This window comes from Erpetoichthys calabaricus, chromosome 8 (assembly GCF_900747795.2).
Source record: "Erpetoichthys calabaricus chromosome 8, fErpCal1.3, whole genome shotgun sequence".
Lineage (NCBI taxonomy): Eukaryota > Metazoa > Chordata > Cladistia > Polypteriformes > Polypteridae > Erpetoichthys > Erpetoichthys calabaricus.
The window spans coordinates 143,064,144-143,090,889 of NC_041401.2; the positions used below are offsets into that span (position 1 = coordinate 143,064,144).

Sequence of the window (26,746 nt, forward strand, 5' to 3'; positions counted from 1 at the left end):
TTATTAATTTTTCAACATTGTGTAAAATAAATTTATAAAGTAACATAAAAGGTTTAAATACTGGTTATCCTTTCACTGTACACTAAAATATTACTAAAGAGATACAAAAAAAGTAAAATGGATATGTTCTTTTTCTTTAAGGAGATTAAATATTACTGAAGAAAGAAAAAAAAAATAAACAGCCAAATGGGGCTATGCATACGAACTTAAAAGGTTTAAATAAAACAGAAATATATATTTTATTTTTACTTGCTTAACTTGTGGAGAGTGTATCCTGTAGCAAAGCCCTAACTTTTTTCGTGAAAGCCCATTTCAGTCAATAAGTCTTAAAAAAAGGTGTAAAGATATTGACAATAAGCTAAGCAAACCCAGGAAGACATGGAATCATTTAAATCAAGTATCATTACATCTTCCTTTCTTAAAGAGAAGTAAGGCAGTACTTATAAGCTTACATATTTATATATAGACATACATACATACATACATATATATATATATATCTATATCCGAAGCCGTGCAAGCACACTCTTAAGAATGCAACGTATAGTTGTACAGAAGAAAAGCAATCTTGCCTCAAATCAATGGCAACCTTTTGTAGGTCTATGAACTTAATTTAAACTTTAGGTTTACACGGTGCTTTCTTTCCGAAGTACCTGCACTCATGAATATGTCTGTATGTGTCAGTCGGTCAAATCCACGCGCTTCGCACCGGCGAAGTACCGCTTTTAAATTTTTATGAAGAAGAAAAGAAAACCTTTTTAAATTGAGGGAAAATATACTAATAACAGTTTGTTAAGGATCTGTTTATTTGTGAAGCTGTCTTCACTCGAGTGATCACTTCGACCTGACTTGGTGGCCAACTATAAGCGTTACCTGGTAGGTAACCACCCATACAATCAGATTGTGAATCAGACTACGAATGCCGTGAATGTAATTACCCCTATCTACATGTTGTCAAATAAATGAACCACACGCCGTGGCGCGGAATGTAATTACCCCGATCTACATGTTGTCAAATAAATGAACCACACGCCGTGGCGCAATTTTAGGGGCTTTGCCTGTAGCGCTGACGTCCGAGGTTCGATTCCCGTAAGGTAGTGAAGTGAGTGGCTGGTTACCTACCAGGTAACGCTTATGGTTGGCCAGCAAGTGAGGTAACATCAGCCACGGTGCCTTCAGTTGTGAGAAGCAGATCATAGAATGGTTGAAAATAGTTTACTGTCAAATAATGCAAAGAGTACGCGACACATCTTTCCCCCTTATTCTTGGCTCATCAGGCGTACACACTCACTGCACTTGCTTACGGTAATCGAACCTCGGGCGTCAGCGCTAGAGGGGCTTAGCAGCGGTGAAGTATTGCTTTTAAATTTTAATTAAGAACAAAAGAAAACCTCAGAGGTTCGGTTCCCGTAAGGGAGTGAAGTGAGTGGCTGGTTACCTACCAGGTAACGCTTATGGTTGGCCAGCAAGTGACGTAACATCAGCCACGGTGCCTTCAGTTGTGAGAAGCAGATCATAGAATGACTGAAAATAGTTTTGCATTTACCTTTTTAGTAAAAGGCGAGCTTTTAAGCCTGAGAAATCACCCCGTAAATGCACAAGTTTAATTGCACATGTGTTAATATGTATGCTTACACAGTATTAAAAGACAGTGAACAACGTCATTTACCTTTGTTCCCGCGTTTGATAAAAGGCGAGCTTTTAAGCCTGAGAAATCACCCCGTAAATGCACACGTTTAATTGCACATGTGTTAATATATATGCTTACACAGTATTAAAAGACACTCAAAAATTAACGTCATTTACCTTCGTTCCCGCGTTTGACTCGTACTGTAAATCTCTTCCTTGTTTTTAGTTCACGTGATTACGTAGGAGGCGTGATGACGCGATACGTGACTCCGCCTCCTCCATTAGAGTATATGGACAAAAAACATGTTCCAGTTATGACCATTACGCGTAGAATTTCGAAATGAAACCTGCCTAACTTTTGTAAGTAAGCTGTAAGGAATGAGCCTGCCAAATTTCAGCCTTCCACCTACACGGAAAGTTCGAGAATTAGTGATGAGTCAGTCAGTCAGTCAGTCAGTCAGTGAGGGCTTTGCCTTTTATTAATATGTATAGATTCTAAAATATTGAAGCACGCTGTTTCACTTGCTAGCTGAAACTAAATGCAGCAATTTATGCTATCCTATATTCTAATTTTTTTTTGTTTCAGTTAAATCTTTCTTTTTCTTTCTTTCTTTCTTTGCAAGTCAATTAACCAGCCAATTGTAAAAAGCCATGTGTCATCTGCTACTCAATTTCATAAGTTTTAATCAATTAGTTGTTCGGCTTTGTAACCCTTTGGGTTTAATTATTATTATTGTTGTTATTATTATTATTAGTGTGAAGTTCTAAATCTTGAAATAATATTCACTGTAGTAAGACACAATTTAAATAAAGGTTATAAGTTTATTTACTGTAAAAAAACATGAAAAGCTACCATGTTAGAGTCCACAAATAGTTTATTTCTTTAATGTATAAATGCAACAAAACAAGTTACTTGTTTACTGTATCCTTCCACCCATTGTAAAGCCTGATTTAATTCAGTCCAGGGTAGTGGGGACTGGAGACTTAAGTGGTAGCACTCTGCAAAAACCAGGAACATACAGTAATATAAAAAAACAAGTATACCCCTTGAAATGTTTTTTTTTTCTTTAGATCTTAGATTTATATCTTTAGATAAATGAAAGTTTAAGTTTGCAATAATTTATTTAACAAAAAATGAACAGATATTCCATTTCTGTCTGAGGAAAAGCCAAATCCCTTGGCTCTAATACCTGGCATTGGCCCCTCAAGCAGACATTACCTATAACTGTCTACAAGTCTCTGACATCGAATGGGAGAAAGCTTTTTCCACTCCTCGATATAGAATTCTTTCTGCTGTGCGATGTTTGAGGGGTGTTGTGTGCACTGCTCATTTTTAAATCCCCACACAGCAACACTCTGCCATTCAGATGCAAGATTTCATTTGGCCATTCCAGAACCCTCCATTTAATTTTTTTTCCAGCTATTCCTTGGTGGATGTATTAGTATGTTTAGTGTCATTGTCATGTTTCAAGGCCCACTTTACAAGATTAAGTTTTAATTTCCTAACAGATGGTCTCATTATCCTCAATGATCCTCTGGTACAATGAAGAATTTATAATGGATTCTGCAATGGTGAGGTGCCCAGGCCCTGATGCTGCAAAGCATCCTTACACCATATTTCCATCGCCATTCTTTACAGTTGCTATCAGGGTCTTCTGGGCAAATGTTCTCTTTGGTTTTTGACAAACATGTCTTCTGGTTCTGTGGCCCAGTAACTTTTATCTTTGCCTTGCCTGTCCAAACCACACACTGCTCCAGAAGTCCTTCTCTTTGCCTAGAAGTCCATGGACAAACTTTAGTCTTTCCCTTTCTTTCTGGACAGCAAATGTTTTTTTTCTGACTTACCTCCCACATAGATCCTCGTTCTGATAGTGGAGTCATGCAGTTTAACATCAACAGTGACAAGAGCTACCTTTAGCTCCCATTATGAAATTCTGGTTTTTAGAGACGTCTTTCAATATCTGCTCTGAGACTGAACTTGCTAGGGTGTTCTGGCCTGAACAAGTTGACAGTTCTTTGAAAGCGTCTCTGGTTGTAGATGGACTTCTGAACAGTGGAATGGTCAATTTTTCTAATTGTCTGGCAATGTTTTTAAGTCCCTTCCAACACACATAGGCATCTATGAACTTTTTTCTGAAGGCTTTGGAGCGCTCTTTTGATCTAGCCATGGTGAGAACACACTCTTCAAAACAAAGAGCAAACCAAACTATATGTCTGAGGTTCAAATAGGCAGGTTCAGATGACGGTCTAATCATTTGCACCTGACCTGAGGACCCTGATTTTAATTTTAGGTATCAAAAGTAGTAATAAACTAGCCAACGCCTGTCATAGCATACGGCAGTGTAAGAATAGGAACGGAAAACGGTGAGAAAGGAATTCAGAAATCAAGAAGAAATAAAAACTTCTTGAAAGACGCAGTGTGCATATAGAATTTCTGGCCAAGCAGGATTACATGTGAAAGTGATAAATAAATCAGGCTTTCCGAATTTACGTACTATGGCCATGGCATCCTGATAGTTTTGTTGCATGTATCTTGGACTTTCTGGAAATGTGGATGGTAATATGATCATTTTGCCTACACGAATGTTGTTATTTTCAGCGTTTGCTTGCAATGCGTCTGATAGCTCGACGCACAGATCTTGTTGATGTAATCTGAGATAGTTGAGACGCGCGCCATCTGTTTTAACATACGCATCTACGACGTACTGTTGGAATAGTTTGCCGCTGGAGTGCAAAATACTAAATGTATTCCTCATTGCTAATCTGTATGCGTAAAATTGGCATTGAGTAAGCCTTATTCGCTTGGCGGTTCTTTTATCGGGAACGTTGTAAATCTTTGTGCCAGCCAATGTCTCCGTAAGGGAATGAAAGTGGGTAAACCATAGGATCGCAATTCATATTGAGCGTGGAAATCTGTTTACAGGAGTTGCGTATGGGATAGATGCAAATGTCCCTTTTGGCAGGCGTTTCACCATCGTCTCCGATGAAAATCGCTGCAACATCGGTGTGACATGTCGGGGCATTGTATTGTAACGGCCGACCCCTTACCCAGCCGGCAGCTACACCTCCAAGACCTGTGGCCTGGATAATTTACTGAGTATGAATCTAACCATCAAGCCGTACCTCTAACAAATTACACTTTTCCCCACAATCGACGGTGTAAATATAAACACACAAAAGCAGGTATGTAAAATTATACTGATTAAATGTATTAAATGAAACAACAAGACAAATGCAAAAATAGAAAGATAAACATATATAAATATAAATATCCCTCCACCACATCAACAACGAGACACCACCATATATAAATACAACAAAACCCTCCCTTACCCCTGTAACATATAACAGACAACGAATAACAATGAATGAATGATATACGGAATGAAAATTCGTGAATTTGAGTCCGGTTATAAAACTGTCCTGAATATAGATGACTAAATTATAGATAAATGAGTTGTTTGATTTTCCCGGCAAATGGAGCAACCTCACCGTGATTCCTCGGCGTGTGGTGGATGACGTTCCGACCCCGGGGTCTCTGCAGATGAGGGATGGAAGACCGTCCGGCAAAATGAAAAACAAACTGGTGCGAAGGTGCAATGTGAAAAAACAGCAGGTAAGTTGAATCCGTGGTTGAAAAAATGGTCTCCTCTCTCTTTCTCCTTCCTTTCTCTTCTCCCGGCTATTCCCTCCTGATTGCTTAAATAGTCCTGTGACGGCTGTAATTGATTAATAGTGAACAGGTGTTTTCCAGGTTTGAGGCTGTGGTCTTCTTCCATCATCCATCCCCCTTTACGGGGACAGCATTCACTGATACACACATAAATAGCATACGGGACAATGGAATCAAGACGCATTCAGTACTGACATTTGACAACACTAACTATGTAGCCCCGCTACAGTATCGTCATAAATCCTGCCTAGGGGTTTCCTTGAAAACCATTCGTACAGATGCTGTTGGATTGGACTGAGCAATTTCATGCATGTGTTTGTATGATTTAGCGAAGGGCTTGATGGTTCTGAGCATGGAATCTAGCTGGAGGAGTACATTTTCGCTGCATGCAGAATTTGCTTTATTTTGTAAGTGTACTTTAGCAGCTTGCGCTATGTCAAAAACATACAACTGTCTATATCCTGGAGAGGTAGAAGTGTTAGCGTATAGTGGAGAGATTTGGTGATAAATTTGCCCGTGTATTTTAAAACAGTATGGTCCGTGGCCAGGAGGTTGAGTTATCTGCGCACCCATGGAAGCAAATGCTAGAGAAGGGTTGTATTCTCAAATGTGTTCACGATAATTTTTAGCTTCTGATGTTTTCTGTGTAAGAAGCTGTTGTAAAGACAAGGGTGGTAAAGCTACTTTACCGTTGTGTACCTCGAGTACTTGTTGGATGTATTACGCTCAGCAGGCCAGTATAGTGCATGACATGGAAGACGACGAACAGGAATCAAGAAATGCTGTGTGTGGGCGGGACCGGTTTTGAAGTGGAAGCAGGACAAATCAGAAGAGAAATATATATAAGAGATGTAGGGGGTACTTACAATTTCAATATGTGAAATTTGCCTACATGTTTATTTACATTATATTATGGACTACAAAATGTACATACGCATGATGTTTTTATATTTTATCTTTATTTAAAGATATTGTTTAAATGAAGATAAGATCTTGATATGTCCACATATGCTAAATAAACCATACATTGCATGGGGTGTACTTACTTTTTCACATGACTGTATGTTGTAAAAGGCACCAGCCCAGTACAGGGCACTGCTGTAATACCTCAACACAAACTAGCAAAAAGAATGCAAGGCTTTAAAAAAAGAGCAAAAGCAAACCAGGACCTTCACCAGTCTGCCTAAAAACAGTCCTTACCCTAGACAGCCTGACCACAAACTCAACAGGCAGGCTTCAGGGCCTGATAAAAATGGTACACAGGCTTGTAACAGTTAAATTTAAATGTCTCAGATATACAAACTGCAGTGGGTTGGCACCCTGCCCGGGATTGGTTCCCTGCCTTGTGCCCTGTGTTGGCTGGGATTGGCTCCAGCAGACCCCCGTGACCCTGTGTTCGGATTCAGTGGGTTGGAAAATGGATGGATGGATATACAAAAATGCCTTCCAAGGGAGAGAAAACTGTAAATAATTCTGACTTAAATGGCAAGGCCATGAAGAATCTTTATAAATAACGAGTTTATTAAAAATAATTAGAAACAACGAAAAGGCAAAAATAAGAAAAAGGGGGGTGCCTATAAAGGCAATCCATAGCAAACAAGTGCAATCCTTAATCCTGAAATCCAAAAACAGAAGCAAAAGTCCAGAAACCAAAATTAATACAATACTCTTCTCATAGATTTGCACGCTACTGGGCCCATCTCCATTAACTCAATATTAAAGCAAAGGGTGGTCCCACAGAAAGGACATCATGGTGGCTCTGCTTCTTGGTGTTCCACTCATAAAACACAACAGAGATAGACAACTTAAATACACTATACATAAATACTAAATCATTAATAAATATGGCAATATTAATAAATATTTTAAAAAAAAATACTAAAAGCTACCTGACAAATAATAATTCAAAAACAAAAAAGGTTAATATATTTAAGTCATAGTATAAATCCTGGCAGAAACATAGCAGGCCAAACATAACTCAAAGGGCCAATATATAGTCTTTAGTCAACCAAACTTACAAGTACTTGTGATCTGTGAGACAAACTTGAGTCATATACCCTAACGAATAAGCAAACTCCGCAAGGAAAGTGACCAGGGTAAAATTGCTGAGAATAAAAAATCTGTTTTCCCTTCCTGGAAGTGGGAACAGCTCATCAATGATGTGTTCTATTGATATTAGGACAGGAAATCATACAGTGCATCTAGAAAGTATTTATACCCTTTTTTACACATTTTGTTATATTGCAGCCTTGTAATAAAATTGCTTAAATTATTTTTTCTCTCATCAAGCAACACTCAGTTCCCCGGAATGACAAATTAAAAACAGGATTTTAGAAAATTTTGCAAAGTTATAAAAATGAAAAAACTGAAATATCACATTGACACAAATATTCAGTCACTTTGTTACGATACTTGAAATATGACTGAGAGGCATCTCTCTCTGCTGATCATTGTTGAGATGTTTCTATAACTTGTTTGGTGTCCACCTTGGTGAGTTCAGTTGATTGTACATAATTAGGGAAGGCAGCCACCAGGTCCTACAGTTGATAATGTGTATCAGAGCAAAAACCAAGCTATCAGGTCCAAAGAAGTTCCCCCAGAGCTTGGAGACAGGATTTTGTTGAAGCACAGATCCGGGGAAGGCTACAAAAAAACTTCCTACAGCATTGATGGTTCCCAAGAGCACTGCAGCATCCATATTTCATAAATGGAATAACTTTGGAACAACCACTAGTCTGAGCAGTTGTGAAAGATGGGTCTTGGTAAGAGAGGAGACCAAGTACCAGATAGTCAGACTAGCTGAGCTCCAGAAAACTTGTTTGATGATGAGAGAATCTTCTAAATGAACAACTAACACTGTAACAATTCACTAATCTGGGCCATTGTAACACTTCACTAATCTGGGCTTATGTGGCATAGTGGCCAGATGACACAAAAGCCTACTTGAAGTTTGCAAAAAGGCACTTAGAGAAATCTCAAACTATGTGAAACAAGATTCCCTAGTTTAATGAAATAAAGATTGAATTGTCTGACCTTACTTCTCAGACAAAGTGTCATGGCTGAAGGAAACCAGGCACTGCCAGGGACTGAGAGAAAGCTGAATGGAGCAAAGCTGAATTGTAACAAAGATAACTTTAAAGGAATACTCCACCAAAAAATGATATATATATTTTTAAATATTACTTACCCCATGTCATTTGTAGTGATAGCCAATAAAAAATTTGTATCTAATGTTTTGATGCATAATAGAGAGAAAATAGTTTATGATATAATAGAAGCAAATAGTGACCACAAGCAAACATCCATGGGGAAAAAAAGAGAAAAATCTCGTTACTCCTGTCACATAATCCACATGTCATTTGTTCAATTGTATGCTCAAAATGTGCAAAACGCATATAATTTTGCTGAAATACTGTTAAATAGGTACTTCCAGAATTGCCAGTGTACATCATAAATAGGAAAATGCATTCCCGTAATACTACACTTTTAAAAAATATGCTTGAGAGGATTGGGCTGAAGATTCACCTTCCAACACGAAAATGACAGCACAGGAGTAGCTTAGGATCAGCTCTGTGAATGTTCCTGAGTGGCCCAGCCAGAGCCTAGACTTCAACCCATTTGAAAATCTCTGGGAGACCCTTAAATTGCTGTCCAGTGATGGACTCCATCCAACCTGACAAAGATTGAGCACATCTGCTAAGAGGAATAGAAGAAAATCCCCAAATCCAGCTGTATGAAACTTGTCATGCCCAAGAAGACTCTGGGCTATAGTCACTGTCAAAGATTCTTCAACAAATTGCTGAGCAAAGGGTTTGAATTAAGACTGTCAAATGATTAAAACTTTTAATCACAATAAATCTGCAGTGTGGGTGTTTCTCACCTAAGTGCACAGGTGGGAAACTGCCCACATCCATGATTGTTCCTGTGGCTGATGGGCTGCAGCTGCCATGTCCTCCCCGCATATATAGAGAAGCACGAGCCGGTTAAGGGGGAAAAGAAGTAAAAGAAAAGAGAGGAGAGAGAACCCAGGCAGGCAGCAGAGCGAGTGCAGGCTCGCGTGTAGCTGAACAGGCGAGCCAAACAGCTGAAGCAGGACGGTGTAGAGAAGGTCAGCTGCATTAAGAGTGTCTCGCCTGTTGCAGAGCCCGCATGGGAGAAGCAGGTGAGACGCTGACGCTAACAGAGAAGAAGCACCGGGAATTTTCATCTGTTTTTTAAAGACTGCTTCCTGTTGACATTTTAACCTCGTGTTAAAGGATTGTTATTCTTGTGTATTTTAAACCTCCACTTCACAACTGTTTTAAGGATTACTGTATTTATTTAAAGATTTATTGAATGCTCTACTGCACTTTGGACACCTGTTTTGATTCTTTTAATAATCAGTTATATTATTTACCAGTGTTATTTATTAAAGGTAGACTACAGTATATATTATTTATCAGTGTTATTTGTTAGGAAAATTGATTAATATTTTTGGGGGTGCGGAATGGATTAACTGGATTTCCATTATTTTCAATGGGGAAGTTTGTTCTAGATACGAGAAATTCGCTACACGAGCTCAGTGCTGGAACGAATTAAACTCGTATCTCGAAGTTCCACTGTATTTTGAAGTATCTCAAGTTTATTTATTAATTGTTAAGTACTGAACTCTTACTAGACACAACTCCCACCCCATCCCTAATATTGCCCCTTAGGATTTTAAAACAGTACATACAGTAAGATACAAGTTAATACAGTAAGATTTTTGTGTGGTTTTGTATGTGTAAGTTTTTCTTATTCACATCAAATACTTCATTTTCTAATGTAATAACAATTAAATGGTTTCATAAGGAATAATAATTAGCCTAAAATTTCCATAATTTTCATTTACAAACATTATACAGTTACATATGAATTCAGATCAAAAGAAGTAGGAAAATAACTGAAGTTTCATACAACTTGAGATCAAAAAAGAGGAAAATAAAGTAAATTGTGAAGGCTGAGTATCTTTATGCCTTATAAGGTTACTTTTGTCAATGTTGGAATGCAATTTTGTTAACTCTGTGCACAATTACTGCTTCTAACTTCTGTCTATTCCAGTATTTATTTTCAAAGTAAGTATAAAGTTTATTAAACAGTACATCTGAAGCAATAGCTTTCTGCTGTGAATCGGTATTAATAACACTAAAATGCAGTATTAAATACTTGTATTTTATTATTAATAATTGTTAAAAAATCATCTTCATTGTATATCAGGGCGGCACGGTGGCGCAGTGGTAGCGCTGCTGCCTCGTAGTAAGGAGACCCAGGTTTACTTCCCGGGTCCTCCCTGTGTGGAGTTTGCATGTTCTCCCCGTGCCTGCGTGGGGTTTCCTCCGGGTCCTCTGGTTTCCTCCCACAATCCAAAGACATGCAGCTTAGGTAGACTGGCGATTCTAAATTGGCCCTAGTGTGTGCTTGGTGTGTGGGTATGTGTGTGTGTGTCCTGCGGTGGGTTGGCGCCCTGCCCGGGATTGGTTCCTGCCTTGCTCCCTGTGTTGGCTGGGATTGGCTTCAGCAGACCCCCGTGACCCTGTGTTCGGATTCAGCGGGTTGGAAAATGGATGGATGGATTGTATATCATTCTGCTTTAGTCTGCCAGTTTGTAAACCTGTTATCAAAATGATGGTGCAAAAAAACAAGTTCACCAAAACTAAAAATCTTGTAATGTTGGTGGACTGGACCTGATAATAATAATGATGATAATAATAATAATAATAATAATAATAATAATGATAATAATAATGTTACATTTATTGAGCGCCTTTCACAAACCCAAGGTCGCTTTACATACAGAGTAAAAAAATAAATACATTTTTTACACAGATGACAAAAATTCGTAGAAGAGGAAATTTGTCAGTTGAGATTTTAAAGTTCAGAAAGAGGAGCAATCTCTGAGAGACTGAGGAAGAGAGTTCCAGAATTGAGGGGCTGTAGCACTGAAGGACCTGCCTCCCAGGGTGGAGAGTCTGGTAGAGTCTGATAGAGAGACAGACAAGCAGACAGATATGCTGTGTAGCCCACTGATGCGGGTGGAACAAGTGAGAAAGATCACACTCACCCAAGATACTCTCTGTAACAAAAATACCATCAGTCTTGGTTTGTGGTTTGGAATTGAATCGAGAGGAGTTCTCTAGGAGCCAATGTATGCATTGAGAGACTGTTTGGAAAGACAGGAGTGAGGTGTCACAGCAGGGAGCACAGTGAGATGGCACAGAGGAATTGAAACACAGCTGAGTGTGAAGACTTGAGTTCAGCCTCTGTGTAATCAACAGTCCTTTTAAGTACCCTGTTTTTTCTTTGTTCCCACACTTAACCAATAAGACCTGTTTGTGTACTGTATAGCCTGCGGACCACTGCTGCTGTATATAGTAACTTCATTGATTTGTGGCTACTTTTATGTAACAGCTGCATGTATGTTTATTTAAAAACTCAGCAATTTAAAGACCATCTTTAAAATTGGAATTGATTTTTTAATGATATACTTACTGGGGTCATAGCTTTCAATTGAAAAATCATTGGCATAGATAGCAAGAATTGTCAGTTTATCATGGTTAAGTTAAATTAATGCGTTTATACCTTTTAAAATTAATTGCATGTTATAACATGTTAACTTTGACAGTCCTAGTCTGAATATTTGTATCAATGTGATATTTCAGTTTTTACTTTCTCGTATACGAAGTATAGAGAAAGTATAGTAATCACAAAAAATCTCCAATTTTCATGAGCTCCTGAACATGTTTTGACCATTTTTGCAATTATGTCTCTGTGTGCGTGTGTGTGTTACTGTATGTATGTACAGAAACACAATAACTTGATAATGCTTTGAGCTAAATAAATGAAGTTTGGCATATGGGTGTTTATATCAAAATGTTAGTTTTCTGTCACCTTTTGGGCAACGTGTCAACCAGAAATGGTACTTTACCTGAACACATTTCAAAATGTTTCAAATAAACTGGTAGTTTAAATAAACAATTAGTTGAAATTTTGTATAGTAGTTTTTCATTTTAAGTTGCATTATAAGAAGAGAAAAATAATTGAAATTTTATATCATCGTTAGTTAGGTTAAGAAATGCATAGATATAGAATTATATATGAAAATGATATCTTAACAGGTATCAGCACTATTACATATGCATTACTACCATTATATAAATAGAGATAAATAATTTAAATTTTGTATGATCATCACTTATTGTTAGATATAACATTTGACCTTGATCAGGTGACTGGAAGTGGTATATTACTGACCATAAAAAACAATCAGATTTGAGATTCAGTTTGATCAAATTACCGGAAGTAGTTATTTGCCATATAAACTTGCATTATAAACAAAGAGAAGTGACTGAAATTGTGTAAGAAACACACAGATACGAAGTTTCATTATAATCGGACAACTGGAAGTGATATCTACTTTACTTGTACAGGTATAAGGAAAGTTGAGTGGAGGACAATCCAGATTTTTTTTATGCTTTACGTGTTGTGCTTTACCAAAAACTGGCAAATTGGCACTCATCAATGCCCTTAACAAAATAATTAACTACAGTTAGAATACAGAGTATACTTCCAATATTTGTTATGGATCATTGTGGCACATCTAGTATAATAAAAGTTTATTGCCTCATAGGATTGACATTTTCTAGAAATTTATTCCACCACTTTGATTGACTGACATTTCCATATGCTTTCTTGACAGTTCAAGCAGGTTTATCTTTTAAACAAATTATCATATTTCGACATTTAGGTACTTTTTACTGTCTTTCTTAAGGCAAATTGTGTTCCACAATTGTCTTAAGCTGTGGTTTTTCACATTTAATTTTTGCTTTTTCTGGTTTTGTGCTTAAAATACAGTACTTTTAGTGATTTAATAATGTTTGTGAAATTTTCTTCATTGTGCTTGTTCCCAATTTCCACAAAAGGTTATTAATTCATTCAGTTTGTTTTATCGGTAATTACAGTGGTTGTTTGAACTAATAAATTATATTACGATCAATGAAATCATGGTTTTAGAATTTTTCCAGTCAGAGATCATTTTTAACTAAAGTACAGATATTCTTTATAATTAAAAATGTTGAAATTTACATAGCATACCTTTCTGATTTGTGCTACATATTTTCTTCTTTGGCCTTATGTTAATTCCATGAATTGTATTTCATATATTTTTTAACTTTCATCAGTTTTGAACTGTTTGTGAATTAATTGACATTTCTTCTCGTTTTCTGTATTTTTTGCATTGCCTGAACCTTATTACCTACTTTTAATTTTTTATTTGTAAATGAGAGTTAAAAAGCAAACACCATTGCAAAGGCAGATGACTATTTATCGACTGCATACACATTTATGCTCTGATTTTTTTCATATAAACAGAATGAAAGAGTTAAAGACAGGGCTAGAATAATAAATAATTTTGTGAATATCTAATTATTCATCTTATTTAGTAACAGTTTATTCACTATGTTGCACATATTATTATTTTTAACTGTTATTTATCTTATCAACAATGCAAAGAAATTACATGGTACAAACACAAAATAACACCGTAATTGTAAATTTATCTAATCACTTAAAAGAACTATTAATTAAACTTGAAATCTGAATAGGTACATGTTTTGTTTCACAAGTTGACATATTCATACAATTATTATATAATCTCTATATATACGAGATGGTCGAGTGGAGAACACACCAGATTTTTTGTTTGTGTGGTGTTTTTTTTTTATAACTTTGCAAACATTTTTTGTCATTCAGGTGTTGAGTGTCAATGATTTTACGTTAAGGCTGCATCATCACAAACTGTGTAAAAAGAAAAGGGGCCTGAATACCTTCTGAAATCACTACATTTCAGCAGGTTGCTGAACAAGCACATTAGATTTGTTTCTCTTGCCCTGTATTTCTGTTTGATTAGTTCACATTTAGAATACTGAATATCAAACCTCAAAACCTAGTATATTGAATTCTGCAGTTTTTCTCCAAGCCATTCCAACCCATTTCTTAATTAGAAATCATTTATTGTATATGGTGTGTTACTGAAGAGCAAATACCAAAAAAAAAAAAAAAACTTCTGATGGTCATGAAGGGCTTATTCCTGTTGCATGAGCAGTGGGTACAAGGCAGGAACCAACCTTGTGACAGAATCTCTGTCCATCAAAGGCCCTTTCATGTACAACTCCACACAAATATAGGCCAATTTAGACTTAACAAGACATGCTTGATGTGGGAGAAAAACTTGAGTGCCTGGATAAAAGCCCACTCAAACCGGTGACTGTGCAAACTCTAAACAGGTAGTGACTAGGTCTGGGATTTAAAACCAGAATACTTTATCCATGAGGCATCAGCATGCCAGCATACCAACTCTGATTATAATTAAAGGATAAGTCTAGTATTTTTCAAGTTAGTTATGTCTTCGAAATTATGGTCAATATTAACTTGCCTTATGAAATTGTGTTCTAATGTGCAGCATATTTTATGCATTTTAAAAAATACAGCAACTAGAGTGCTATTGTGTTTTATTATGAAACTTATGTGTACCATGGTTCCATTGTAAAAGATTTTTTAAAAGTGCCAAATATGTCCACTTTAAAGTGTTGTGACAAAAAAAATTAACTGGAAGTAATATATTTAACCCAGGCTCTTTGTACTTTTTTTCTCTCGAGGTAATGATACATTTCTTGTTCGCTTGTATGCTCACAGCAGCCGTCATTGGTGGAGTTATGACAACCCCCCTTTGCCAAGCTATGGTATATTCTGCTTATTATCCTACTTTTCCTTCGGCAGTTCTGTTTCTACAACCATTTTGTACTGGCATGGCTTGCAATAAAAGACAGATGTGTGCTTATCTCTCTCTCTTTCTTTTTTTTTTTAAATGAACTACACCTACTTTTCACCTGTTGCAGTAGTCGGAGTTATTTTACATAGCCTGTGGAGCAAGATTCACACTGACTGACTACATAATGATGAATAGTGCACATAAAAGTTTAAGTGTACTTCATACAAATAACAACAAATCTGAACTTAAACTGGTCTGTATTTTTAATAAACGCCTTAGATTTTTGAATGAGCTAACCACTTGCACATTGCACTTTCCTGAGTATGTTGTGTGTATGAATGATGGTTTTAAAAAAAAAATATCAGAAAATGCAAAAGGCACATTGAAGCACTACCAATCTATAAATATGCAGGCAAGAATGTCAGCTATGCACTACCATCTTCCAGTGCCAAGATATCTGTATTAAACTAAAGTGAACTTCAGCCTAATGAAACTTAGGTGAACTGGTGTTGCTAAAGTGTGTCAAGCGTGTGTATGTTGACATGTGTATTTGCCTTATGATGGACTGGTACCCTGTCCAGGAATTCTTCCTGCCTTGCACATGATGTTTACTGAGATAGGCTCCAGCTTCCCTGCGACCATGATCTGGATAAGCTGGTTAGAAAAATGGATGGATGCCTGTAACATCGGTTCAGTTCTTGTTACTTGATTCCCCGCATACTCAATATTCTTTTTCACTGAAATGCACATTATCAATGCAGCAGCAGCAAGCAATATCTTTGTAAAATAATGAAATAAGCTTTCATATGGTAAAAGAATATAAGTGATCATAAGTGCAAGTTTTTTCAGTTATTATTGTCTAGTTATCCACAGATCAAAGACAGCATTTAATATCTGTACATAAACATTCAGTGCCAATAATGATGTTTGGTGATAGAGAAGTGGAGAAGATAAGCACACAGCCACTGTTTTAAAATGGCTGAATCTCATAGCAATGGTTTGCTTTTAGTCCCCCCCCCCCCCCCAAAACAACATGGATGGACAGTTTTCCAATACTGTATATGTGTAATCTCAAGATGCAAATTAATACTTAATAACAGTTTTGGCTTGAAAGGTTTAAATATTTGGTAAGTTTTAAGGTGTTTTTTCACAATGGGACACTGGTGCCCATAAGTTTCATAATAAAACACAAGAATGGGTTAATTATTTTTAAACATTTATAAAATACGTTTCACTTTAGAAAGCTATTTCATGTGGAATTTAATATATAACATTATTATGTAGAAACTTTAATTTGAAAAATAGCAAACCTATTTAAATTTCAGAAGCATGTAACTTTTTTTTTTACTGCAGAGATTACTTATATAATTTTTTTACTTAAAATGATATTTCATCAACTGCAATTTTTTCAAAACTGTTGAACTGACACTTTGTTTTATTTCAGAGTGGGCTGGTTTCTTACCTGAACAGAAGTATAAAGGCTGATGAATTAACCCACTACCCTCACCCTCTGACGGGTTGCCTTAACTTTCAACCAATTTCTACATCACCATTTATGTTTGTGGCCTACTAACTTTGTGCAGGATTGGTGAGTGAAATTCTAATCATAATCAATATACTGTGAAATGGAATAAATGATTAGCAGTTATAGGTAACATACTGTACTCTTATACCATTTTGTGTATTTCTGTAATTCATGCATTAGCATAAGTTTATGGGGATTATTTGCCTTCCCATATAGTGACATTTTCCTGGTACAATAATTTTGTTTTGGTCTACTCCCATTAACTACCATCATTTTGTGGGTACTTCATAAGTAAAGAGTGAAATTTTCTTTCCTAGAAAAATCACTACTGCTCAGAAATGATTTAAAACTAAAAAATGTAAATGAGTAGTTTGACAGTAAACATTTTCAATGCCAATAAGGTGCAGTCAATAAATTCTAAAACTGACCACTATGTGGCACTGTTGTAGTTGGCGGCCATCAGTGCATGTGTGTTAAATGCGATGGTATAACTGTTCCATGTATAGTGCTCATATGTGCTGAAATGTTCAATGAGGTTGAAATAGAATGGCTAAATGAGAAAGGCACACCTTTGATTATTAAGCATACATCTGATTATCCCAGTTTCTCAAGTAAATTGGCAATTGAAATTAAAACACTAAAGATGTTACATCACATGCGTGGCAACTAAGTGCATTTCTCTTGGAAGTTGCTGGGTAGTACTTACATGACATGGCCTTTGACATGCTGACAACTTGCATGAAAACTGCATTGCAATTGTAGCATGTTCTTCCATTTCTGTGTCATTGGTTCAGTTCAGCATCAGTAAGTGTCAGGGTTTAGGTCTCATTGAATTTTGTTTATTGTTCTTATGTATTTTCTTTCTTTTTCCTAGCTATTATAACTTTGGGTTTTTTTTTGTTAACTCCATTATTAATTACCTTCTTCTACCTGTTTTAGCTAAATGTATGTTATGTCAAGGCTGAAGTATGAAAGTCAGATCCTTGCAGGCCTCACTGCCCGCAGGTTTTAATCCATCCATTGTCCTAATTAGTAACCACACACTTGCTTTTTAAGATTCATTGCCTTTAAAGAGCTGCTAAATGAGCCAACAGGTAACCTACTAACTCCATTTTCACACCAGACAATTTCTTAATTAGAAGCCAATTCTTCCTGTCACTAAAACACATCATTTAATTATATTGTTTCGGACGTGCTCTGTCTCTTCGTATGTCAGAGGACTGGAACATCGCGAAGTGGGGTCTAGCCTCATGTGGGGAGGCAAAATGGGGGGGGGGGGGGATAAAGGGGGGAGAGAAGGAGAGCAGGTTATATCTAATCTATTCTTATAATCCTTATAATTATAAATATCAATGCAGCAACAGGCTAACATGCAACAACTCCTGGGGAATCTTGAAACTAAGATTAAAACTGCCATATTACCAATTAAAACTATAAAATGACATTAAAAACTCAGAATCAATGTCTCCATGATGGGACAGTTAACTTTGTGAGCTGGAATGTTAAAGGCCTGAATCACGAATTAAAGAGAAAGAAAGTATGCTCTCACCTAACAGGCTTAAACGCTAAAATAGTATTTTTACAGGAGACCCACTTACTAACCAAGGATCAGTTCAGATTACAAAAAGACTGGACTGGCCAAATGTTCCATTCTAGCTTTATAAAGAAAACTAGAGGGGTGGGAATTCTCATACATAGAACAGTTCCTTTTGTAGCATCAGAGGTAGTGTCGGACCCTGAAGGGAGATATGTGATGGTCATGGGCAACTTATATAACAGTAAAATGATTTTGATAAATGTTTATGCACCCAATGTTGATGATAAGGAATTCATGCAAAATCTATTTGCATCCATTCCCAGTGTGAACACTCATAAAATTATAATGGCTGGGGACTTTAATTGTGTTTTAAATCCACTCTTAGATAGGACTCCTGTGACAGGGGGGACGACATCTAATACTGCAAAGATAATTACACAGTTTTTAAAGGATCACAACTTATCAGACCCCTGGAGGTTTCTTAACCCAAACTCAAGAACATATTCGTTCTACTCACCAGTGCATTATAGCTACTCAAGAATTGATTATTTTTTTATAGATAATAATTTCCTGCCTACAATTAAATTATGCAAATATGACACAATTGTTATCTCTGACCATGCCCCTCTAGTCTTGGAGCTAAAATCAATAAGCCCCTCGTACTCACCTCGCAGATGGCGTCTTAACCCTCTTTTATTGGCAGACGAGAACTGCACAGAATTTATATCCAAACAAATCAGCTTCTTCCTAGAGACAAACATGTCTACAGAGGTTTCTGCAGGAACACTCTGGGAAACTCTAAAGGCCTTCCTAAGAGGCCAGATTATTTCATATCTTTCCCATAGAAATAAATTAGAAACCAAGAAAGTGTCAGAGCTAAGAAATGAAATTACTAGAATAGATGAAGAACAAGCCAGGCGTCCAAGTGAAGCTCTTCACAGGAAAAGGCAGGCCTTGCATACAGAACTTAACATCTTAACAACTAAAGAAACTGAACAACTTATTTATAAGTCTAGACAGCATTACTATGAACACGGAGAAAAAGCTAATAAGCTTTTAGCTCAACAAATTCATAAACAAGAAGTTCACAATGCAATACCAGTAATCACCAACAAGAATGGAGAAGAAATCATCGACCATAATAAAATAATGCACACATTTAGAGATTACTATAAGTCTTTATATTCCACTGAGCCCAAAGAAGACAACACGCAATCTAATGCATTTCTGGATAATTCACAAATACCACAAATAGATGCTTTAAGTGCTGAGGAACTAGATAAACCTCTAACGCTAACAGAATTACTAGACGCTATAAAGTCACTACAAAGCGGGAAATCATCAGGCCCTGATGGTTACCCCGTAGAGTTTTATAAGAAATTCTCCACTCAGCTAGCTCCACTCTTATTGGTAACATTTACAGAAGCTAAAGACCACCAAATACTACCTCAAACATTTCGACAAGCATTAATCACCGTCTTTCCTAAACAAAATAAGGACTTGTTACAATGTGCATCATATAGACCAATTTCACTCCTGAATAATGATGTTAAGATACTCTCAAAAATCCTAGCTAGAAGGATGGAGAAAGTGCTGCCCTCGGTAATATCACAAGATCAAACTGGATTTATTAAAGGCCGACATCTATCTTCAAATCTCCGACGCTTGTTTAATGTTATATATTCACCAGCAAAATCAAACACCCCAGAGATATTACTATCATTAGACGCAGAAAAGGCATTTGACATGATCGAATGGAATTACCTTTTCACTGCATTGGAGAAATTTGGGTTTGGCCCGAATATTTGTGCTTGGATTAAACTACTGTATACCAGTCCAGAAGCTTCAGTTTGTATTAATAAAATTTGCTCAGACTACTTTAAACTAGAACGTGGTACCAGACAAGGATGTCCCTTGTCGCCACTGTTGTTTGCAATCGCTATTGAACCACTGGCGGTTCACTGCCGAAATTCTCATCAGATAAAGGGGATTGTCAGAGAAGGACTGGAACAGAAAATTTCTCTATATGCAGATGATATGGTCTTATATATATCGGACCCAGAAAACACTGTCCCTGCTGTTTTAACAGCACTAACAGAATTTCAAAAGATATCTGGTCTTAGAATTAATCTGAATAAAAGTATACTCTTTCCAGTGAACTCACAAGCATATAATATTAAATTAGACACCCTACCTTTTACCATAGCAGATCAGTTTAAATACCTAGGGGTAAATATCACTAGTAAACATAAAGCTCTTTATCAACAAAATTTTGGCGTCTGTATGGAAAAAATTAAGCAAGACTTGCATAGATGGTCAACCCTTCATCTCACTCTAGCCGGAAGAATTAACATTGTTAAGATGAATATCCTTCCTAAACTTCTCTTTTTATTTCAAAACATTTCAATATATATCAATAAATCGTTTTTTAAACAGTTAGATTCAATAATAACCTCATTCATTTGGAACTCAAAACACCCAGGTATCCGAAGAGCGACCCTACAAAGACCTCAGGCAGAAGGTGGCATGGCTTTACCTAATTTTCAGTTTTATTACTGGGCAGCAAACATACAAGCCATAAAAACCTGGACACAAATAAATGCACATACACAGGCTTGGTCTGCAATAGAAGTAAAATCCTGTAGTACTTCTTTATATTCCCTGCTTTGCTCTCCAATAAATGAAAGTTATCGCAAATATACTAATAACCCAATTGTGCTTTACTCACTCAGAATATGGAACCAAATTAGGAAGCATTTTAAGATGGAAAATCTTTTATCAGTGGCACCTTTGCAAGGGAACCACCTCTTTCAACCTTCGCAAGTATATCCAGTTTTTAATACCTGGAAAAGTTTTGGGATTAAAATGCTCAGAGATCTTTATATAGACAACATATTTACATCTTTTGAACAATTACGTTCAAAATTTAACCTCCCAGCTACACATTTCTTTTACTATCTTCAAATTAGAAATTTTGTTAAACAGAAATTGCCCGATTTCCCCCACCTTGCACCCTCCACAATGCTGGAAAAAATACTGCTCAATTCCGAGGAAACAAACACTATTTCCGCAATATATAAAATCTTATTAGAGTCCCTACCTTTCAAAGATCCAAGAGGACATTGGGAAGAAGATCTCTTAATCAATATATCAGAAAAGGAGTGGAAGGTAGCAAAGCAGAGAATTCACTCGAGTTCTATATGCGCAAAGCATAGAATTATTCAACTAAAAATTATATATCGAGCTCATCTGTCTCGCTTAAAACTGTCCAAAATGTTTCCAGGCCAGGATCCGACCTGCGAGCGCTGCAACCAAGCTCCTGCCTCACTGGGTCACATGTTCTGGGCCTGCACCAAACTAACATCATTTTGGACAAAGATTTTTAAGTGCCTCTCAGACAGCCTTAGTATCACAATCCCTCCTAACCCACTAACAGCTGTGTTTGGTGTCCTTCCAGATGGACTTGAATTGGAGAAGGACAAACAAACGGTGATTGCATTCACTACACTCTTGGCACGCAGACTTATTTTGTTAAATTGGAAGAATCCTAATTCTCCTCTTATAAGTCAGTGGGAAACTGATGTTTTATATTATTTGAAATTGGAAAAAATCAAATTTTCAGTTAGAGGATCTGTACAAAATTTTTTCAAAACTTGGCAGGATTTAATCAATATTATTTTAGAATAAGAGAATTAACTATTATTGTATTTAACTCCCTTCTCCATCTCTTATTTATATAGATATTTACTTCTCCCCTTCTTTTGTCTAATGTTGCCTTATTAAAAAGCTTAAAGAAATTCTCCTTTAGCTAAGCTCTCCTTCTCAGGGATGGGGTTTGATTTGTTTTCAAATTTGTTGGGTTATAAATGGATCTGTTTGTATGGAATGATTACAATGAAAATTAATAAAATAAAAATATAAAAAAAAAAATAAAAAAAAAAATTATAGGGCATCTTAGCGTTCTCATTTTGCCACACCAGTGAATTCCAAAACTATTGATTTTGTGGACACAAGCAAATCAATACTTCTCAGACCTTCACTTTTTCTTTTCAGATATTTTACTGAAAAAAATATTTTTATTAGACATAGGTACAAATGGGATCAAGTTAGGTGATCGTCACTTGCCTCAAAACTTCTTTGGTTGTGGTTTTTATTGGAAGCAGTGTCAGAAACTCTCCAAATGAACACAACGAACTGGGCAGTTATGGTGGAGTCCACCAACTCATTACATTGGATTGAAATTCATTTGAATCTAACCATGTCCAATTCTGTCTGCTCCATTGCATTTGCAGAAACTGCAGACATTCCCTTTATGACTATCTTAGTACCAAAGTGAACATCGTCTTATTTTTATGACCCTTAAATAAAGTATCAGCTTCTGCAGTCATTGCCTCTTTACTATCCCGCCATCAGTGAATAACTTTTTGTTCTTTGTTAGGATGTGGGCTACTTTAAACAATGCCTCCAGTGCCGAGTTGTACTTCTTTGAAGAGAGTTTCTCTTTTTTTCATTGTTTTTAGATCTTTCACCTCTTCTGTTCATTGCCTGCTACTGGTCAGAAAGTCCTGTGCATATTTTCCATGGACTTTAATGAAGCAGCACCACAGCATTTTCTTCTGACCGAAATGCTGGCGCTGCAAATGAGGCACACCAACTTGTCATTCACATTCATGAAAAAAACTTGCCTTCTCTTTACTCATGAAAATAGTAGATTTTCTTCCTTTTGTTGATGTTGCTGTTTTTGTTCATTGTGTTAGTCTGTTTGTTAGATGGCTTCTTTGGCATTGTTAGGATGTGTTAGTTTGGCTGCTTCTGACTTGACAAGCTATGACTGGCAAACTTGATAGTAGCACAATTTTTTTAATTAACAGATGATTTCCAAATAATCATTATGTTCTGGAAAATGGGGAGGGGTGTCTGTGTATTTGATTGAATTAACGCAGGGTTGTTCTGTGTAATTGTCATTTTCTTTATACCTATTGCAGTTTGCACGGTAGTGTGGTAAGTAGCCTTCTTGTGCTAAAGGAATATTCGTATTAAATGTGTGTGTGTGTGTGTATGTGTGTATATATATATATATATATATATATATCTATATATATATATATATATCTATATCCATCCATCCATTTTCCAACCCGCTGAATCCGAACACAGGGTCACGGGGGGTCTGCTGGAGCCAATCCCAGCCAACACAGGGCACAAGGCAGGGAACCAATCCTGGGCAGGGTGCCAACCCACCGCAGGACACACACAAACACACCCACACACCAAGCACACACTAGGGCCAATTTAGAATCGCCAATCCACCTAACCTGCATGTCTTTGGACTGTGGGAGGAAACCGGAGTGCCCGGAGGAAACCCACGCAGACACGGGGAGAACATGTAAACTCCACGCAGGGAGGACCCGGGAAGTGAACCCAGGTCCCCAGATCTCCCAACTGCGAGGCAGCAACGCTACCCACTGCACCACCGTGCCGCCCATATATATATATATATATATACAGTGCATCCGGAAAGTATTCACAGTGCATCACTTTTTCCACATTTTGTTATGTTACAGCCTTATTCCAAAATGGATTAAATTTATTTTTTTCCTCAGAATTCTACACACAACACCCCATAATTACATCGAGAAAAAAGTTTACTTGAGATTTTTGCAAATTATTAAAAATAAAAAAATTGAGAAAGCACATGTACTTAAGTATTCACAGCCTTTGCCATGAAGCTCAAAATTGAGCTCAGGTGCATCCTGTTTCCCCTGATCATCCTTGAGATGTTTCTGCAGCTTAATTGGAGTACACCTGTGGTAAATTCAGTTGATTGGACATGATTTGGAAAGGCACACACCTGTCTATATAAGGTCCCACAGTTGACAGTTCATGTCAGAGCACAAACCAAGCATGAAGTCAAAGGAATTGTCTGTAGACCTCTGAGACAGGATTGTCTCGAGGCACAAATCTGGGGAAGGTTACAGAAAAATTTCTGCTGCTTTGAAGGTCCCAATGAGCACAGTGGCCTCCATCATCCGTAAGTGGAAGAAGTTCGAAACCACCAGGACTCTTCCTAGAGCTGGCCGGCCACCTAAACTGAGCGATCGGGGGAGAAGGGCCTTAGTCAGAGAGGTGACCAAGAACCCGATGGTCACTCTGTCAGAGCTCCAGAGGTCCTCTGCGGAGAGAGGAGAACCTTCCAGAAGGACAACCATCTCTGCAGCATTCCACCAATCAGGCCTGTATGGTAGAGTGGCCAGACGGAAGCCACTCCTTAGTAAAAGGCACATGGCAGCCCGCCTGGAGTTTGCCAAAAGGCACCTGAAGGACTCTCAGACCATGAGAAAGAAAATTCTCTGGTCTGATGAGACAAAGATTGAACTCTTTGGTGTGAATGCCAGGCGTCACTTTTGGAGGAAACCAGGCACTGCTCATCACCAGGCCAATACCATCCCTGCAGTGAAGCATGGTGGTGGCAGCATCATGCTGTGGGGATGTTTTTCAGCGGCAGGAACTGGGAGACTAGTCAGGATAAAGGGAAAGATGACTGCAGCAATGTACAGAGACATCCTGGATGAAAACCTGCTCCAGAGCGCTCTTGACCTCAGACTGGGGCGACGGTTCATCTTTCAGCAGGACAATGACCCTAAGCACACAGCCAAGATATCGAAGGAGTGGCTTCAGGACAACTCTGTGAATGTCCTTGAGTGGCCCAGCCAGAGCCCAGACTTGAATCCGATTGAACATCTCTGGAGAGATCTTAAAATGGCTGTGCACCGACGCTTTCCATCCAACCTGATGGAGCTTGAGTGGTGCTGCAAAGAGGAATGGGCAAAACTGGCCAAGGATAGGTGTGCCAAGCTTGTGGCATCATATTCAAAAAGACTTGAGACTGTAATTGCTGCCAAAGGTGCATCGACAAAGTATTGAGCAAAGGCTGTGAATACTTATGTACATGTGATTTCTCAGTTTTTTGATTTTTAATAAATTTGCAAAAACCTCAAGTAAACTTTTTTCACATTGTCATTATGGGGTGTTGTGTGTAGAATTCTGAGGAAAAAAATGAATTTAATCCATTTTGGAATAAGGCTGTAACATAACAAAATGTGGAAAAAGTGATGCGCTGTGAATACTTTCCGGATGCACTGTATATATATATATATATATATATATATGCACCTGACTCACAGTTCAACAGCCTTCGTGAGCGACAAGTTGCATTCCACCGACAAGCTGAAGACCCTATGAAGTATAAGATATCTAAAGCCATGGAAAATATGGACAGTGAAATATCTGAGTGTTTCAAAGAACATAGGAAAGGACTGTCCCTGCAATATAGATGAGATCACACAAGGAGTTATTACAAGAAAAACTGAACTTGATGCCTGCAAATGGTAATCATACATCAGCTTTTTTTAAAAGCTCAATTTTCTTCATCCAGACTTCCGTACAACACATTGTTTACAAATCTGTACACTTTGGAGAGTGCATAGTTTGTCAAAAATATTTGTTTTTGATCGTCAGAAATACTGTTTTAGCATGGATGGAAGTCCACAGTAAATAAAAAATGATGTGTTTTCAAAATATTTAATGTTCATGTGAACATCCACTATCTAACGATAATTATGTTGTTCATTGTTCAATTGGTTTTGATGGTGATGAGGTTTCTAATTAGACAGCTAACCCCCAGGTGCTGTAATTGGTCTTCTCTGCAGCATCTTGGAGACTAATTTAGATCTTTGTAGTCACTGCTACTCTATGGTGGCATTAGGTCAATTTTACCTTTTTCTTCTTGTTGTTTGTAATCTGTTGAAATTTGTTTTGGCTTATTCTGGTTTTAGAGTTTTTTGACTTAGTATTTTTGATTTTCAGATTCCAAATTTTGGTGTTGAAACTGTTGGTTTTGTTTGTTCCATTTTACTTTGCTTCTTGCCTTTTTCTAGTGTTTTTTTTCTGCATTTTTTGTTAATTCCAATTTTGTTTGGATTGGTTTTGTCTTCCTTCATTTGCTTAATTATATTAGATTTGTTAAATAATTTACTCAATTTAATGAAGTAAATTAAAATATTCAAAATATTCAAGTTTTTGGACAAGTTTTTGATGATTTCTCCTCAACTCTTATCCACCTTCTGTCAATAATCGCACAGTGAGAAGACTGAATGTATATTTGACTTTCTAGAACTTAAGATTATTGCTGTTTTACTTTTATGTTGGTTTTAATACATATTCAAATATAACCATTATGTGAACAAAGGGAACTGTAAAAGGTGTATATATTATGTTAGCTGCAAATATTTAGAAAGAATAGAGTTCTATCATTGGAGCTCATGCTTTTGTAAGCTGACAAAAAAAAAAGAAACTCCTGATTTAATGATGTCATAATTATTAATGTTATATATTTTTCATTGCACCTGTATCATGTTATACCATTAATCCTTAGCTAAATATATTTTTGTCTGCAAACTAAAGAATACTGAAGTGCAAGACAGAATTCAAAGTAGATGATGTTGATTCTAAAAAGACATGGATGTTTGTAGGAAAACAAAGTTGTTGGTTATTTGTTTTGTTAGATTTTTATGCAACATTGAGATAAATAAATAGGCA

The 26,746-nt window shown here is 37.0% G+C and overlaps 1 protein-coding gene across 11 annotated transcripts in view; it reads left to right on the top strand.

Annotated features, from left to right (window-relative positions):
• LOC114656134 (poly(rC)-binding protein 3) overlaps positions 1 to 26,746 on the top strand; it is a 366,542-nt gene that overhangs the window by 175,467 nt on the left and 164,329 nt on the right. For all 11 annotated transcript variants that reach the window (XM_051931200.1, XM_051931201.1, XM_051931203.1 and 8 more), the window contains one exon: positions 16,531 to 16,674. The gene's annotated coding sequence lies outside the window, so the exon portion shown is untranslated. The remainder of the gene's footprint in view (positions 1 to 16,530; positions 16,675 to 26,746) is intronic.